Below are 18,240 nucleotides of genomic sequence, written 5' to 3'. Positions count from 1 at the left end.
CGAACAGCCTTCCAAGATTTCAAAAAGTTTCTGGGATAACCTCCTATCCTAACTCGGCCACGGGAAGGAGAACCCCTTGTATTATACCTCACAGTAGGAAGTCGGGCAGTAGCCTCAGCATTGGTCTGAGAAAACGACAGTGGGCAAGAACCTGTATACTTCATTAGCAAGGCACTACAAGGATCCGAGCTGAACTACCAAAAAATAAAAAAATTCGCCTATGGTCTCATATTAACATCTCGACGACTTCATCCATATTTCTAAGCCCACAGCATCAGGGTTCGAACCAATCAGCCAATAAAAGGCATTCTGCAGAAAATAGATTTAGCAGGAAGAATCTTACAATGGGCAGTCGAGTTGTCTGAATTCGACCTTCAATACGAAACTCAGACAGCCATCAAATCCCAATATTTGACTGACTTCATTGCAGAATTTACAGATACCCCAGAAATCCCTACAGAATGGAATCTCTATGTAGACGGTTCCTCAAACAAAACTGGAAGCAGCGCGGGTGTGATAATTGAAAGCGATCAGGGAACCCAAATCGAACTTTCCCTCAAATTCGGGTTCTCTGCCTCAAACAACCAAGCTGAGTATGAGGCACTACTAGCTAGTTTGAAGCTGGCTAAAGAGGTTGGAGCTCAAAGCTCATCATCTTCAGTGACTCACAGGTGGTCACTTCACAAATAGTAGGGAGCTACCAAGCCAAGGATCCCACCATGAAAAAGTACTTGGAAAGGGCTACTACAGACTGTCCGAACTCGAAGGGCGAGAGCTTCCTAGGTCATGGCACGCCTACAACCTAAGAAGGTACTATAGTTAGGGGTGATAAAGGATCTTAGGATAAGGCGACTCTTTTTCCTGAAAGGGTTTTTTAATGAGGTGCCAAGCCAAGACCTACAAATTGCCTGACTTAGAGGGATAAAACTCCCACATGTATATATTTGCATTTTCTTTTGAATAAAAATTGTTTAGATCTTCTACAAATTCTCAAGACGCATTAATCTGAAACGCTAAAAATTCATCGCCCGATTATAAAGCTACAGATCGGCAGAAAGTGAAAATCAAATTCACTGCACGATCACGATAAAGACCAACAAAGATGAAAACCAAATTCATCGAAAGGTCGACCAAACGGGGATTAAACCCAATTTCTACAAAATCGGCAAAGATGAAAACAGAATAATGCAAGAAGTTATCGAAAGTGATCCATAGAAAGGACCTGACGAGGTCTTAATAAAATGGATTGCTAAAAATAACTTAAAGACCGGCCGACGTAAAGAAGTCAGACCAGTCGACCACAATAACCAAAGTTATAAAAAGTTAATCCCTGGAAAGAGGTCTGGCCAGTCCTATAAAAGAGGATTAATAAAATAACTTAGAAGGGCCCGACATGATGAAGTCGGCCCAGAACATAAAGTTATAAAAGTAATCCCTAAAAGAAACATGAACAAGGTCCAAAAAAAAGGATTACTAAAATAACTCTGAAAGGCCAGACATGATGAAGTCGGCCCAGAACATAAAGTTATAAAAGTAATCCCTAAAAGAGACCTGAACAAGGTCCAAAAAAGAGGATTACTAAAATAACTTAGAAGGGTCCGATATGATAAAATCGGACTCCCACAAACGTTATAAAAGTAATCCTTAAAAGAGACCTAACAAAGGTCCAAACAAAACGGACTATTAGAAATAACTTCAAACCGAAGTGGGGAAGTAGGCATACAAGTTGAACCCAAACATCCACAACCTCAAAAGAATCAAGCCACAAGCATGAAAATACAAAGGCAATCACAAGAGGTCGGTCAACAAGGCTCCAACACTCCCAAAAACCTAAAAAGGTACCAGACAGATGCAGACAAACATGTTATGCAAAACACAAGTTATAATAATAACAAACTCAAGAGGCTACCAAAAGTCACCCCCAAGAGCTTGAGAAACTACTTTGGTTTTCAAAATAAAGTTGCTAAACAAGCAACTAAAAGAGTATCAAAAAGTTAGAACCAATTACAAAATATAAAAAGTTCAAAGCCCACAAGTCGGGCTATATACACAAACATCCAGAATAATCATTAAGGATCTGAAGACTTCTCAGCTGCATCAGCACGGGATGAAGGAGGGCGAGTCTGAAGAGGCACCGTATCCGCTGTCCCATAATCCCGGTTCAAGATTTGGCAATCAGGATCCGACTGGGGATGACCAACCTCAGATGAAGGAATTGAAGAAGTCGGCGCAACAGAAGTTTTGGCGGCAGGCACAGGAGGAGGTTCGACATCATCATCATCAAGGTCATCAGGGACAATCTTACCGTCCTTCACAACGTTGTCCAAGCTGAAGAGAGTAAGGTCAAGCTCAGGTGCAAGAACCCGAACCTACTCCTTCAGGTTCTCATAAGCAGCAGTTACACTGCCTACAAGATGACCCTGGAGTTCGGCATAATCAGCCCGGGCAGACTCCAAATCATCCCTGAGACGCATCATCTCTCTATAGGTCGTGACATAACTCTCCTTGTGCCTCAACGCCGTGTCTTCAGCCAACTTCACAGAAGCCGCCAAGGCAACAGAACTAGCCTTTTCACCCTCCAACTCTTTCTCTAACTTGGTCACCTTCACCTCGAGCTCCTCCTTCAAACCCTTCATCCGATCGAACTCCAACTTGGCCTCCTCTATAAAGGCCTTTGTAGCGTGAAGGGGAAGATCTTGGGCAGTTCGATATAAGGCCGCCCCCATGTGTGCTATCTTGATGCTGCTTCGAGTAATAAAATCCAGATGGCGAAGAAGAGAAATATCGTCATTAGGGATGGTACCATAAGGACTGATTTGCTGGTCCAAAAACTCGACAACGTCGAAATCAGGGGCATCAAGGTTAAAGGGCTTGGCTGTTTTTTGCTTTTTTGGAGGAGGAGCACCGGTAGGAGAAGAGGTAGCAGCAGAAGCCTGCGGGGGATCAACCAAACGGACCCGAGGAGTAGGGATCATCCTCCTCGGTCCAGGAGAGCTCGGAACAGATGGCTTCAACGGAACCTGGGAAGAACCTTCTCCAGCCACCTTGGCTGAGATGTTTTGAGCCGCAGTAGCCTTCCTCGCCTTCTTAAAGGCTTTCACGGAGTCATTGTTCTTGGCCATCTCTGAAAAATCAAATCAAACCATAGAAGCAGATTACACATTGGAAAAAAAGGAAGCAAAATCAAAACAAAGCAAGACATATCAAATACCCAACGCAGTTCGGACAAGGGACGGGTCCCCCAGAAATTTCTTGGTGTCAAGATGAGGAGGTTCCCCCCAAATATCCTCCAAAACATTTACAAAGGCCTGCTCAATTTCATCAAGCATTTCCCACGTGTATCGAGACACTACTACATTTTGTTGCCAACACAAGGGGAAGGCCGGTTCATCGTTCACTTCTAGAAAAAATGGTCGAGCTCCCTCAACCGCTCGTACCTTAAAGAAGTAATTCTTAAAGTCCCTAAAGGACTCATCATACATGGAAAAAACTTTATGTTCCTGGGAAGATCTAAAGGAAATCCAAGAGGCTTTCTTTTTAGAAGAAATCCCGGGCTTAGTTAAAACAAAAAGATAAAGGAAGAGAGTCTGAGAAGGAGTAACGTCCAACTCTCGGCAGAGCAGCTGAAAGATCTTGATAAAACCCCAGGAGTTCGGATGGAGCTAGGATGGAGCTACATTACACGACCACAACAAATCGGCCTCAAAAGAAGTGAAAGGAAAAGTGATGTTCAACTGGCTAAAAAAATAGTCATAAGCATAAAAGAAAAGGGCGCTCCCCTCGGGTCAGAGTAGGAAAGCAAACCCTCTCATCGGAATCAGGTGCTACCAATTCATAGTTCCTTTCCTGATCTCTACTCTTACAGAGGCGGTGATGTTTCCTAAGCTCCACACAAAACTCAGCATTCACCACAGAAACACACATTAACACAAGGGAGTCCAACCAATCGGAAATCCCCTCAGGAACCTTAGAAGACGTCTCTACAATATTTTTGCGAGAAGACATGGCCAACTAGTCCTACAAACAAGAAAAGAAAATGGATTACTAAAAAACATCTCAGACGAAATCAGAACAGCTCAGACAAGCATGACACAGAGCAGTACAAGCAACAAAAGGAAACCCCAGGACCCACACTAAAGATCCAGGGGCATCCTTTGGAGGCAAGTTATGGAACAAGGACTCAGGGAAACCTACAAGTCTACATCTCTACACGTCCTAACAGGAAGATAACACTCTGAGAAGAAAGCCACGAGCTACAAATCAAAGAAAGTCATCAAAATAACTACCTCCCAAATTCACAGTTGCAGCTTATCAACAAACGGAACTACCAAGCAACGAAAGTATCAAGAAGAAGTCATCAAAGACGCCACCTTTTTCAGAAAATAAACACCCCAAACAAACAAACGACACGAAGAAAATCAAAACGAGCCACTAGAAAAAATCGTTACTTTCTACAAAGGTTCATCAGTAAAATCATCAACATAGCAAAAGTCATCAAAAGAAGCAACCTTTTGGGTAAAGTAAACAGGTTCATAAAAACTAGAAAAATATGCAGCACAGTAACAAGCGAGCACGACGACACAAAAAGGTTCAAGCTTTCCAACATGCATTCAAGCAAAACCAAAACTTTACCAAGAACCAAAAGCAAAGCAAAAGAAGTGAAAAAGTAGAAAGAAGAACCAACCTAGAAAAAGGAGAAAGCTTCGAAGGAAATCGAGGACGGAAAGATAGAATCCAGAATCACCTTTCAGAACAAAGAAAGCACCAACAATTACCAAGCAACGTCACAAGGAGAAACGCGAAAATGCAAATTTCAGATGGAATAGAAAGTGAGAAAGAAAAGGGGAAGTTACAGCAAAGAAATAGAGAAGAGAAACCGTTTTTGTGAAAAGTTCAAAATGAACGAAGAAATGGAGCATTAAAAAAATTAATGAGGTTATTAAACCCTTGCGCATTCCCAAAGCAAGGAGACGCGCATTTTCAAAAAAAAAAAATAAAAATTCAAAAGAAAATGTTCCGCATTCAAAGGAGAACTCTACAAAAAAGAAATCGACAAAATGCTCGAGTTCGCCTTCACCAGAGAAGGATCGAAGTACTAAAACTAACACTCGACCTCAAAGGAAAGATCGAGCTCGAGCAGGGGCACTGTTCATACCCTGGGTCGAGCTGTCCGACCCGGGATGTTTAGCGACAAGGCGACCGACCTCTTCAGGTCAGACTATCCGACCTCTTCTTAAAGAGCTCGGCCAAATTTCCAAGAAAGCCCAATAAAGGGCCCAGATAGAGGAACACGACCCAAATCCAAAGACAGCCCAAGCCTATAGAGATAAGGGCGGTTCCCTTGAAAATAAGATGACCTCACTCAAAGATAAGATAAGATAACTATCTTATCCCCAGAAAGGTCATCCTCTACTATTATAAATACACTGGAGCACCCAGGTATAACTAATACTCTGATTCTACTAAAAAACCTGCTTAATACCCTTGCTAGCTTAAGCATCGGAGTCCCTTGCAGGTACCACCACCCTCCGATGACAAAGAATCAGCAGCGCAGCCAGTCCGGTAAGTCGAGCACGACAGCTCTGGCCACCATCCACTAGCCGAACACGTTAGCTCCGACCAGCACAGAAGATCTTGTCCGAGATCGACCTACAGTTTTAGGTAATCCTCGGAACAATGATTAAAACCCAAATTCTTTGAAGGAGTTGATGCGTTTGTTGCGCATGTGTTTAGCGTGGAACCGTTTAAGTCTGAACGGGTATCTTGGTGTCTGTGTGAAAAGTGTTGACTCACTAAGTGGTTAGGACCTCCAGATATAATGCTTCACCTTTACTGTAATGGGTTCAAGGATGGGTATTGGATGTGGATGGAGCATAGAGAAGTGGACGAACAGGGAGTTAACAGGTTTGCCCCTAATTTGAATAGGTCCAACTGTCTATCAACGAGGGTTTGGGTGGAAAGAGAACTAAACATGGAAAACATGACTTAGGAGGGTAACTAAGAAATATATAATGAGATGGTGTTTGATGCAACAGGTATTACGGAATTGGAACATGCTGAACAAGAGCCTAACCTAGAGGCAAAGATATTTTATCATCTGTTAAAATCTGCTGCGAGACCGTTGTTTGAGGGTTGCGTTCATTCAGAGTTGTCTGCATGTGTTAGAATGATGACTGTTAAGTCAGAGTCAAATCATACCCAAGAGTCTTTTGATAAGTGGGCCACTATTTGCAACGAACTGATACTTGTCGGGACCACTGGCCTCCCCCGAAACCACTACGAAGAAAAGAAGATAGTTTTGAAATTGGATATAAATTCGTTGAAAATTGAATTTTATTTGAATAGGTGTATGCTATATTACAAGAGGAATGCAGATCTAACTGAATGCAGATTCTGTAAATCACCGAGATTCCAAGTCGATAGAGAATAAATTAGTAAATTCTGGTTAAAGAGAGTTTCAATGAAATGGATGCACTACTTGCCCTTGATCCTTAGGCTAAAACAATTGTATGCATTAATAAGTTTGGCCCCTCACATGACCTGTCATAGTAACAATAAGAGGGATACTAGAATCATGACACAGCCGTCACACGAAAAAGCCTGAAAGCATTTTGATCGGGTGTATCCTACATTTGCAAGTGAGCCGGGAAATGTTAGACAAGCTTTGTGCTCTGATGAGTTCATACCAAATTCCAATGTTGGTAATGCATACTCTTGTTGACCTGTAGTTGTGGCACCGTATAACATGAGTCCCAAATTTGCATTAAAATAGATGTTTTTTTGCACCCTTGGTGGATGAGTTAAAAGACTTGTAGATCCATGGTGTCAAAACTACGTGCTGCGTTGATGTAGACCATTAATGACTTTTCTACGCACGGGATGTTGTCAGGTTGGTCTACCCAGGGCAGACTGGCATATCCCATTTGTATGGAGGATACAAAGGCCTTTTGGTTGACAAACAGTGATAAGAATTCGTGGTTTGATTGCCATCGAAGATTCCTCGACATAGATAATCCATTTTGGCACAATGATGTGAGAATTAGTGTTGGTTTATAATTTCACAATATAGAATTTCTTCGCTGCAAGTATAGCCCAAACCAACAACTAACTTCCAATCAAAGTTTAATTTTTCAAATACAAATATAACCGAGAGTAATTAAACCTCGGGTCATTCTTCCTAGGAATGCAATTGAGATGCCACTTTCTTGGTTGTGAGAAAAAAAGGGTTTTCAATCAAGGAACGAAAGATTAAAAGAACTAAGAAATAAAAGAACTAAGATGAGATCAAAATTGAAATTAATGCAAGTAAAAAGGAAATAAGGTCAAAACTAGTGAAAATGCATAAAAGAGACTTGACTTGGGAATGAGAATTAAGGAATCCTATCATTGTGATAACCACAACTATGACAACTATGATGAGTCAATCTCGCTTTGTCAACCCCTAACATCGAGGGGTAAGTCAAGCAAGCATAATTGACCTTAATCCATAAGTCCTAGCTAACTTACTAATTTCTTAGTAAAAAGCTAGCGTCAATGGAAACAAGAGTCAACGAACTACGCAAGAATTATCACTAAATATCAGACATTATGACTCTAGTATCCTAGGAACTCATTTTCCAAGCCAAGGTGTGAAAATCTACTCAAAATCTAAAGTTGGCATTTTCACAAACACCTTGTGGGCATGAAAGCAAAACATGTAAAATCGCAAGGGAAAATGAAAACTATAGCAAAACTATTCACAAAATCAACAATAAACATTCAATCAAGCATATATAAAGCATAAAACATTAAATTCATCAATCAAAACTTCAAGAAACCAAAATTACATATATGAACAAAGTGACTTGAACTAAAAGAAAATAAGAGTAAAGGCGATGTAATTAAAGAGAAATTAAAGAGTACTTACAAAAGAGTTGAGCAAAATCCAAGATGAAAACTTGAAACTATAAAATGCTACAATGAAATTGAAGTAAACCCTAAGAGAGAATTTTCTATCTACACTACTCCTACTCCTAATGCATGTAATGAGTCCTCCTAAACTAATCCTAAGCTAATGCTTTGATATGTGATGTTGTCCCCTTCATATAGCATCCAAAATGGCTTCAACACTCTAAAAATTGGGCCAAAGAGCCCCAAAAATTGCGAGCCATGTGCTTCATTAATGAAGTCACGCGTTGGGACCTGTTCGTATGCACAGAGGGCTGTGCGTACGCATACTTGATTGTGTGCTTCTCCTTGTTTTTCTTCATGTGTTCTCCCTTTTTTTCATACTTCCTTCCACTTCTATCAAACCATTCTTGCCTAATTGAGCTGAAATCACTTAACAAAACATGTCATGGAATTAAATTACTCAATTTAAGCACAAAAACGCATGTTTTCACATTTATGTCCAAATTAGGAAGAAATCACAAAAGTATGCTATTTTGGTGATTAAGTGTGAGTTTATATGATGAAATCCGTCCAATTTAAGCCAAAATTTACCGTCAAATATGGACTCATCACACAACAAGGACTCGTTAAAAAAGAATACAACTGAAAACCAAGAGGCACCCGTAAAGTTGAGTGGTAGGCAAGTTGTGCATTGTGTCAGTAGAATCCTAAGGATCGTCGAAAACGGGACAGGTTTGAGACCTCTAGGATATGGCAGGGAGCATAATTGAGCTAAACAGAGTATATTTTGGGAGTTGCCTTATGGAAAAAACAACTTGGTTTGACATTGTTTTGATGTGATGCACATTAAAAAAAACGTGTTCGATAATATCATGCACACAGTAATGGACGATGAGCGAACAAAGGATAATGATAAGGCATGGTTAGACTTGATGGACATTTGCATGCAATCAGATCTGAACTTAAAGAGACTTGATAACGAGCGTTGGGCTAAACCAAAGGCAGTGTTCGCTCTAATGAAGGAGCAGAGGAAAAATGTTTGTAGGTGGATTAGGAAATTGAGGTTTCTTGATGGTTACGCCTCTAACTTGAGTAGGTGTGCAAATACAGGGTAGGTTTGCTCGGTTGAAGAGTCATGATTGTCATGTATTGATGGAGTTTTTGCTTTCGGTCGTATTCAGAGAACTTCAAACCAACATCTGAAAATTCCTCACAGAAATAAGTGAGTTCTTTAGGGATTTATGTGCTACCAAACATAGTATTAATGATCTCATAGTCATGGACAAGAACATTCTTATCATACTTTGTAAGTTAGAGAGGATATTCCCTCCATCCTTTTTTGACGTTATGGAACACTTAGCAATCCACATACCGCTCGAAGAACTACTATGTGGGTCAGTCCAATTTCGGTAGATGTACCCATTTGAGAGGATGATTGGTTCATTCAAGCGCACCATGAAGAACATGGCTCAGATTGAGGGCAGCATATGTGAAGCATTCCTAGCTAAGGACATATCCACATTTTGCTCATTCTATTTTTTGTCTCATGTTGAAACACATAGAACAAGGGTTGCAAGAAACGTTGAGACGAAAGAATCATCGGCGGGTGGAACAACATACGCAATTTTTGCTCATGAAGGAGCTGTAGGGTGCGCGCGATGACTACTGGTTAGAGCAGAAGGAAATCGATGTCGCATAACTGCATGTGTTACTTAAATATGACCAAATTCCATCATACCTTATGTAAGCTTTTTAATTCCTCATAAATATTGCAATCAGTAACATTATAACTTCTTAATCTAATCAAAACTTCTTAATTCTATTCTATCATATAGGTTATTCCAAGAGGCAAATTCTGATACCTCATCGAACAAATTTTCACTTTGGTTCAGAGAATATGTCAGCGTGCATCTATCTGATACAATAGATTTAGAACTAGTTATACTTAGTTGGGGCCAATGAATAAGGGCACTAGCTACCCGATGTACACTATTAATGGATATCGGTTCCATACTTTACAATGGTCAATTGGAAAGAAAACAGATAACACCGAAGTTTGGGTTCGTGAAAATTCAGGCGGTGGTCATTCTAATTGGTTTAGTATGTTGCACAACATAATTGAATTAGAATATATATGTCACACTACGTACAAGGTGTGCGTGTTTAAATGTGAATGGTATGATCCAAGTTTGCGACAAGGAGCACGAAAGCACAAGGACTATGATATCATTGAAGTTAATGTAACCAGGAAATATAGGCACTATGATCCTTTCATTCTACCTCAAAATGTACGACAGGTGTACTTTTTCCTTATCTGGGTTCATGAAAGTCTAGTTGGGTGGTTGTGGTTAAGACTAAGCCGAGAGACCGCATCGAGTCTAATGATAGGACAGAGGGTCAGGAACCTTACCAATTTGATGACCCAACTCCTTCAAAAATGGTGGTTGTTACCAATGAGTCGATTATCCTTAGTTCGGCTGTTACAGATGATGATATCTTTGACCTTGGAATACATGACAAAGCACTACCACAACGGGACGACGATCTTCAAGAAGAAGACGGAGTCAATGATGACGAAGAAGAGGAAGACGAATTCGATAGTCAGGAAACTACCAATGGTAACTTTCATAAGATTGTGTTATCCTACCACCTATATTCAGTCGTTAATTCCGACGGAAATTAACGTTAAACGCTAAAAATCCACCAGTAACTATTTGCCGGCAAAGTTTATACCGTCACATTTATTCTGCCATTAAATCCGACAGTAAATAGGTTATCAGCGGATATTTTAGACAAATTCGATGCTAAATTTGACAGTATTCAACGACTTGCTTATAATGTAATAAGAAATCACTTCGTTTTCTTCATCGTCGACAAATCATACAACCAAGAACAAGAGAGGAAGAACCGTCATCGGAAGCCTTCTATAATGTTGTCCAAAGGATTTCTTTGCTGGGAAAGATCTTCCGACAACAACCTGATAGCTGAAACGAGGGTTTTATTGTTGAATCTGTGTACTTTTTTAATGGAGTAATTTTAAAATATTAAAAGATTCATTGTCTTTTATGATAAGTTTTAATAAATTATTCATTGATTAAATATAAGCCACTAGATTTTTATCAATTTAGTCTTAATACTTCTAATTTTATGGTACGTGAAAAACGTCCAAAATACTTAAGCTGAATTTAGACTGATCCGATTGTAGCAAATGAGCAACACACCAACGAAGGTTCAAATTTTTGTGGGAAGGGGTTTGGTGCACCGTAAATATTGGGGGCACCATAGGTATAGATATTGTTTGGTGAATAATAACTTTTAAAATTTGTTATTATTATCGTTTGAGTCCCAGTCGTTAAAGAGAGAAGAAGAATAACAAAATAAAGGTTTAGATAATCTTCCTTTTGAGTTTTCTTCCACACCAAAACTGTAACAATGCAATATTAAAAGAACTACTCAATATATAACACGATACAAATATACTGAATTTCCACTAAGTAGGGATTCATAAGATATAAATATGTAACATGTCACTCCTTCCAAGATCTTAATAATAATAATAATAATACATCCTCCATAAACGCATCTTTTTTAAATATATATCCTTCTAATTTCGGAAAAAAAAACTGACAGACATATTCAATTTTTTTCCTAATGGTTTCAAAATATTAAACACAAACATTTGAATGGTTTTTATATTTGGGAACTAAGACAATAACGAGAACGATGTTTAGGACTAATTAGGAGGATATATATTATTACTTTTCAATTACTTAACGCATACATAAGTACAAATGCATTTGCGGTTATTATTACCAAGAGAATCACAGCGGCATGTGGCATCTATAAGGGGTTTTCCAACTTTTTGTACTATTGCGATCATGCAGTCAATCATACCCTTGCCACATTTGCCTTCCATTGTCACTTCTTCTTGGCAATAGTCTCTCCCTGTTTTATCTCAATAAAAAAAAGGGTTAAATCATTAAATAGTTTAGTATCACAAATGGTATATTATTATTTTTCATAATGAAAAAATTAAATCCAAATAATTTTGATTATAAATGAGGTATATTATTTTGATACTCCATAGTTAATTCATTCAAAATTAAAACTTTTTCGTTGGATAATTTTGTCGAATGTTAATTGGATAATTTTTTCGAACTAACTCAATATTTAATAGACGTCGATAACTATTAAATTATACTTTATTAAAATTTATCTTTTATGGTAAAATTGATAATATTCTAAAAACAATGTATTATATAATTAAGAAAAAAAATAAGAAAAGCTGTAGAAAGATCTATAAATGATAAGAAAGACTGCCATGATAATGCACCACCGAAAAATAAAATCAATTCAATTTATAATATAATTTTACCACTATAAGTGTGGCTAAAAAGAGCGAACAAAACAAAAGCAATCGGGAGAATGGTTCCAAACTTCATGTTCATATTCGTATCTCTAACTCTTGGTATGTAAGATCAAAGACGTATTTGAGTACATGTGCAATGTTTGTTGCATCAAAATTTAGACTATATATAGATATAAGTTGAGTGAGTAGCTATTTGTTTATTGTTTTATATTACTTTGTACTCAATTGTTCTGCACTAGATGTTTTATTTTTTTTTCCTCCAGAAACTTTTGAGGAGTTTTATGTGTTGCATATTCATATTCCTTTTGTTAATTTCTTTTTGGTTTAAATTTATAGAGTATCCACCGTTCATTATAGTGACATATCTATTTAAACTATGATATGTATGTGTATGTGAACTCTTCTAAGGGATAAATCTCTAACCACGAAACACTTTTAATTTCATCACAATATCCTATCACATTGAAAAACGTATTTGGCCTGCTTACCCGCTCTGCAACATATAAAACGCTGATTTTTTATTTTCATATTGCAGTAACAGTGGTGTTTTCTATTACGGTTCCGCTACGTTACCAACAGCATATCTGTCAATTTCTGTCGACTCTTATTTATAATTGTATTTCATGGAAGTGTGTTCGTGGATGTGTCTAATAAAAATGTCTTTTTTATAGCTATGTTTAATAGAAGTGTCTTTATAGATATATTTTCTGGATGTGTCTCTTTATATATGTATTTAAAATATATTAATTATTAGACACATCTACAAACACACTTCCATAAAACACAAATATTATAAATAAGAGTCGGCAGAAATTGGCAGATAATATGTTCGTACCCTATACTTTTCCTTTCTATTATTACTAAAGCTTTGTGTATTATCTATAAGAATGAAAAACGACAGAAAACAAATCGGACAATTCGAGTTACTTCGCCACAAATTGAAAGGTTAATATTGCACGCAAATCGGAATTTTAGATTTGAGTTTGACAGAAACACGTGTGCAACAATCAAATGGCCACATTTAAATTAATGGAGATCGGATGAACAAGATCAACTCCTCAAATCTGAGTCTCAGATTTGTTCCACACGACATGTTTAATCTAACAAACAAGGTTAAAAGAAACAATCGAACAGTGAGGAGTGTTCCATAAATCCAAACCTCAAATTTGTGTCATTATACAGGTGTCGCGCATACAGTTGTTCGCGTGAGGTGCGAGGCTCCTATCTTCCTTTCCTCCGCTGATCCCTCTTATTCTCATTACCTTCACTCAATAGAATACATTCTCAACCATCTTCATAGAATATGAAACCAAACTTTGCATTTAACCAATAAAATTGGTCACTAATGGCAACCGAATTAGCGACCAATAAATTTTTTATACAACTAGAATAAAGTTTGTCGCTAAATCGGTCAGCAACCAAATTAGCAACTAAAATAAGAGAAGTAATGTCTTTGGGACTATTGGTCACAAAATCGGTCGCTATTTTTAATTTAGCGACCAATTTTGTAACCGATAGAGAAATATGATGAAAAATTATTTGGTCGCAAAGATAGTGGTCACTAAATCGGTCACTAATAGCAACTGAATTAGCGACCAATTACTTTTTTATACAACCAGAATAAATTTGGTCGCTAAAATTAGTTGTTATTTTTAATTTAGCGACTGATTTTGCAATTGATAGACAAATAGGGTGAAAAATTATTTGGTCGCTAATTCGGTCACTAAGACTACGATCTCTAAATCAGTTACTAATTTTTAAGATAGCGACCAATTTTAGCGACCAATTAAAAAATACTACTACAAACTCATCAGTCACTAATTTAAATAAAATAAGATAGTTAACCCTAACTCACTTACACCATTCTCATCTTCTCCCTTCAGTTACTTGAGTTACCTGCCGGAAGCACAGCACCGCCTTCTTCGTCTACTTCTTATTTACCCACACCATTGTTGTCTTCTTCGTCGCAGCGCTGTCTTTACCATCTTCTAATTGCAGCGCCGTCTCTTGAGGTCTCGTCACCGTCGTCTTCTGAGGTCTCGTCGCCGTCGTCTTCTGAGGTCTCGGTGCAGTCGCCTTCTTCTTTGAGATCCCAGCGGCGTTGGCGTCGTCTGAGTTCACAGATCGTCTTGTCACCGTTCAAATCTGAGTTTCTCATTGTTGTATCGTTCTTTTCTCACTGTCGCCTCCTCTGGTCGTGCCGCCTCCTCCGCTCACTTCTTTGTTGCAGATAGTCGCCTTGCTGTCCAAATCCACCTTTGCTCCTTGTCGTGTATTATTTAATTATTTGATATAATTCCAGATAATTTTTCGGTTGCCGTAACAAAAATATTATTTAATTGTTTGCTAATTTTTTTATCTGAATTTTTATTAGGTGAAAAAGCTCTATGAAATTTGTAAGTCGAAGAATTTGGAGGATTTATACACATGCTAACAAGATCTTCTAGCCAGCCATCGTTTCCCGTTCTCAATCTCGAACCTCCAATGGAAGAAAAGAAGATTGTTCGCATTCAGGTTTCCAAAACCAAGAAATGCCTCGATTTGCAAGAACCGCGACTAATTAACCATTTAATTAAATAATTAAGTGGTCCAAAATAGGATCAAAAAATTTAGAATATTAATTAGGAAATTTAAATATGATATTTGGACTCAATAGATTTTTCTGAGTTAGAAAATGTAATTTTGTGCGAAAAACCGCATAAAAATGCGAACCGATAAATTAATCAGCAGTACCGGCTTAAATAGGTCCGGTACGGTACGAGAATAATAAAAATAGTAGAAAACATTAGGAAAACATTTAGAATTGAAAACCGGGCTAAAATTTTAAAAGTTTGGCCCGAAATTGGACAAAACAGGTCAAAAACGCTAACGGATTGGACCGGGCCCAAGCCCAACATATATAAGCACTCAAATGCACCCATTTCAGCTCATTACACACTTTCAAGAGAGGGAGAGCTGCTGAAGTGAGAAGAGAGTGAGGGTTTACAAGAAACATTATTCACCTCATCACAAAATTGACCATAACTTGAGTTACGGAGCTTCGATTTGCGTGCCGTCGGTGGCTACGCAAAGCTCTCGTCGAGCCAGTCACTTTTAGCTAGGTATTATGGTCAGCTCCTCATCAATCTTTGCCCAATTTTCTTCCCTAAGAAAATTCGAATTTTGGATTTTGGTTTGAGTGAAATTTTGTGTTTTGGTTGTTTAGGTACTAACCATTAGTGAGGGATTGTTGGGTTCTATCCCAAATATCAGTGAATAAGGTAAGATTTCTCAAGAACTCTTGTAAATTGATATATTGTGAGTATTAGGTTTTGATTTCTATGAAATGTATTATGTTAGTTTGAATATTGGAGCTTGTTGGAATTGCATTGGATAATTGGAAGCGTTTAGAGTTGAATTGGTAACTTGGTTGTGGTTGGAAGCTTGATTTGGAAACAAATTTTTGGTGTATAGCACATATTGGGAATTGGCCAAGGTATGGTTTCGGTTTTCTCTATGTAATATATAATATTTCTGGACACTTAGGCTAGTGACCCATAGGATAGGTTTGGATTAAATTGATTGTTAGATTTGATAATGTATGATGGTGTTGTTGATTTGATGAATTGTGTTGTTGATATTGATAAATGATATTGAAGATTGAGATTGAGGTTGAATGAGATTGATTATGATGATTGATGATTGTGCTGGATAAGGAATTGTTTTAGTGTGATACATTAGATCATTAGGGTTGAGGATTATGTAATGTGAATGGAAATTTAGTAATATTAGTAAAATGAGACACAAAAGGGTAAATTCTGAGGTGAATTGAGGTTTGGTGTGATTTTGGTTTAGTTTGGTTGTGAATTTTGGAAAGTTGAGAACCTTGTTGTTTGTGGTAAAAACTAGTTTTTGGTAAATTTTGACGGATCATAACTTGAGCCTTAAAGCTTGAAATTGAATGAAATTTCTTTTAAATTAAAGGTTGCTTTGAGAGCTTTAAATTGATATAAATTTTGTAAAAAATAAATTTTTGTAGAGGAAGTTATGACTGTTTAAAGTTTGGTGCAAAAAACTGAATTCTGTAACATTTGAAAATTTTCTAAGTCTGGTATGGGCTGCGTACACAACAGGGGGCACGCGATGTGACCAACCCATTCGGGTTGGGTAACTCGCGTACGCACACTGCCTGCGTACACGAGCAAATAGATTTTCACTCCTTGCGTGCGCGACACGGTGCACACGACGCGAACAAACCATTCGGGTTGTGCATCTCACGTGCGCGATGCACTGTATGCATACGCGAGCTATCAGAAATGAAGCCCTTGCATACGCAAATCTTAACACACGACGTGAGCAACCCATTAGGGTTGGCATTAACGCGTACGCAAGCAGGTGGTTGCGTACGCGACCACCCCTTTTTCAACAGCATGCGGACGCGAGGCAGGGGATTGCGTACGCGAGACCCCTGTTTTGTTGAAATAGGAATTTTCCTTGTTTTTCAAAGGTTCTCCTACTTTCTAAACTTCCTTCAAGGCTGATTAAGAGTAGTATCTAATAATTAGGTCCTAATATTGTTAAAGATGAGTTAGTAAATTATTTTAGAAAATTTCCATATGGATTTTAGAAGACGGAGACTTAGGTTTCTGAAGTACTGAGGATGAATTAATCGAGTGAGATTGCGGAGTGTTATGGTGAAAATTGAAATGATAAATTGTGAATTTTGGATTGATGATGTTGAGACGAGTCGAGGACTCGGAGTGGGCTGAATACTGAAAATAATTTCTAAAAACCACTGATTACACTATTTTATTCTGAGAATATTGAGACACTATGCGCCTGGCAAGGATGGTTGGTTAATCCCGCTTGTCGAGATCGCGGCGGCGGTGTAAGGATGATTGGTCTATCCCGCTTACATTGAGATGTGAGGTCTAAGGCAGAGTATCCCGCTCACATCCTTTCGGATCACATGAGTGTGCCCGGCACTATATCCGTGGGTAGTGTGCCCGACACTATATCCGTGGGGGGATCCCACTTTTATTCGTGAATGAAAGGTGACATCTCCATGGAGATATGTCGGGTTGGCAGTTGAACCGACAATGTGATATCATAGCCAAATAGGACAGGCATTCATCATATGCATATTCTATCTGTTTGTTTGCTTTGTCAACTTGTATTGTTTGCCTAAGTGTTTAACATGCCTAAATCCTTATTGAATTACTTGATATACATGCTTATACTTGTGTTTTACTTGCATTGTTATTATCTGTGTATTCTACTGGGATTGAGGAGGTTCGGAAGGAGGTGGCGATGGGATCGCATGGCGGTTAGGCTGTCGAAGGCTGTGGGACAGTGGAGAATTATTAGATTAGAAATCTACTAAGTTAGATTACCCTTTTTCATTGTGGTTTTAAAGTTAATGTTTTAAATTACTCATGGTTTAAGCTTGAATCTTGTGATGGATATGAAGTTCTAGGATTGCCTCTAGCGTCCCAGAGTCTTATATCTTATATCACTGGGCACTGTTACTATACTGAGAACCTCCGGTTCTCATTCCATACTCTGTTGTTATTTTTCAGATGTAGGTCGCAACCCACTTCGGTGAGTTGCTTGATGGTGGTAGAGTGGAGGATCCTTGCTATGTTTTGGAAGTCTTTTGGTTTATTTTGTGTAGATCTCTCACTTCTGTATTTATCTATGCCTTAGAGGCTTACTTTGAGAGAATTATTGTATAAGCTGTTTTGCTTTCAACAACTCTGTATTGTCTGTATATAACTAGCCGTCTTAAACTCCACGAGCTGCAGCTAGATCTTTATACTATTATGCTCTTATATATCTATATATGTCTTGATATCGGTATGTATATCTTGTGCCTTAAGTTTGTAGCTTCGTGTGAACGTTTTGCGCTTTTCAAACTCTGTTTTTGAGCTTAACTCTTCACCGGACTTCTAGAATTATTCTCTCTCTCTCTCTCTCTCTCTCTCTCTCTCTCTCTCTCTCTA

The 18,240-nt window shown here is 38.3% G+C and overlaps 1 long non-coding RNA gene across 1 annotated transcript; it reads right to left on the bottom strand.

The window, feature by feature from the left end:
* On the bottom strand, positions 11,331–12,465 carry LOC110268872. The gene is made up of 2 exons (XR_002357553.1): positions 12,266–12,465; positions 11,331–11,835 (listed from the first exon to the last, which is right to left on the bottom strand). It is a non-coding gene; the product is annotated as an uncharacterized LOC110268872 (long non-coding RNA).

This window comes from Arachis ipaensis, chromosome B02 (genome assembly GCF_000816755.2).
Source record: "Arachis ipaensis cultivar K30076 chromosome B02, Araip1.1, whole genome shotgun sequence".
Classification (NCBI taxonomy): domain Eukaryota; kingdom Viridiplantae; phylum Streptophyta; class Magnoliopsida; order Fabales; family Fabaceae; genus Arachis; species Arachis ipaensis.
This window is presented reverse-complemented; position numbering and strand designations above follow the sequence as displayed.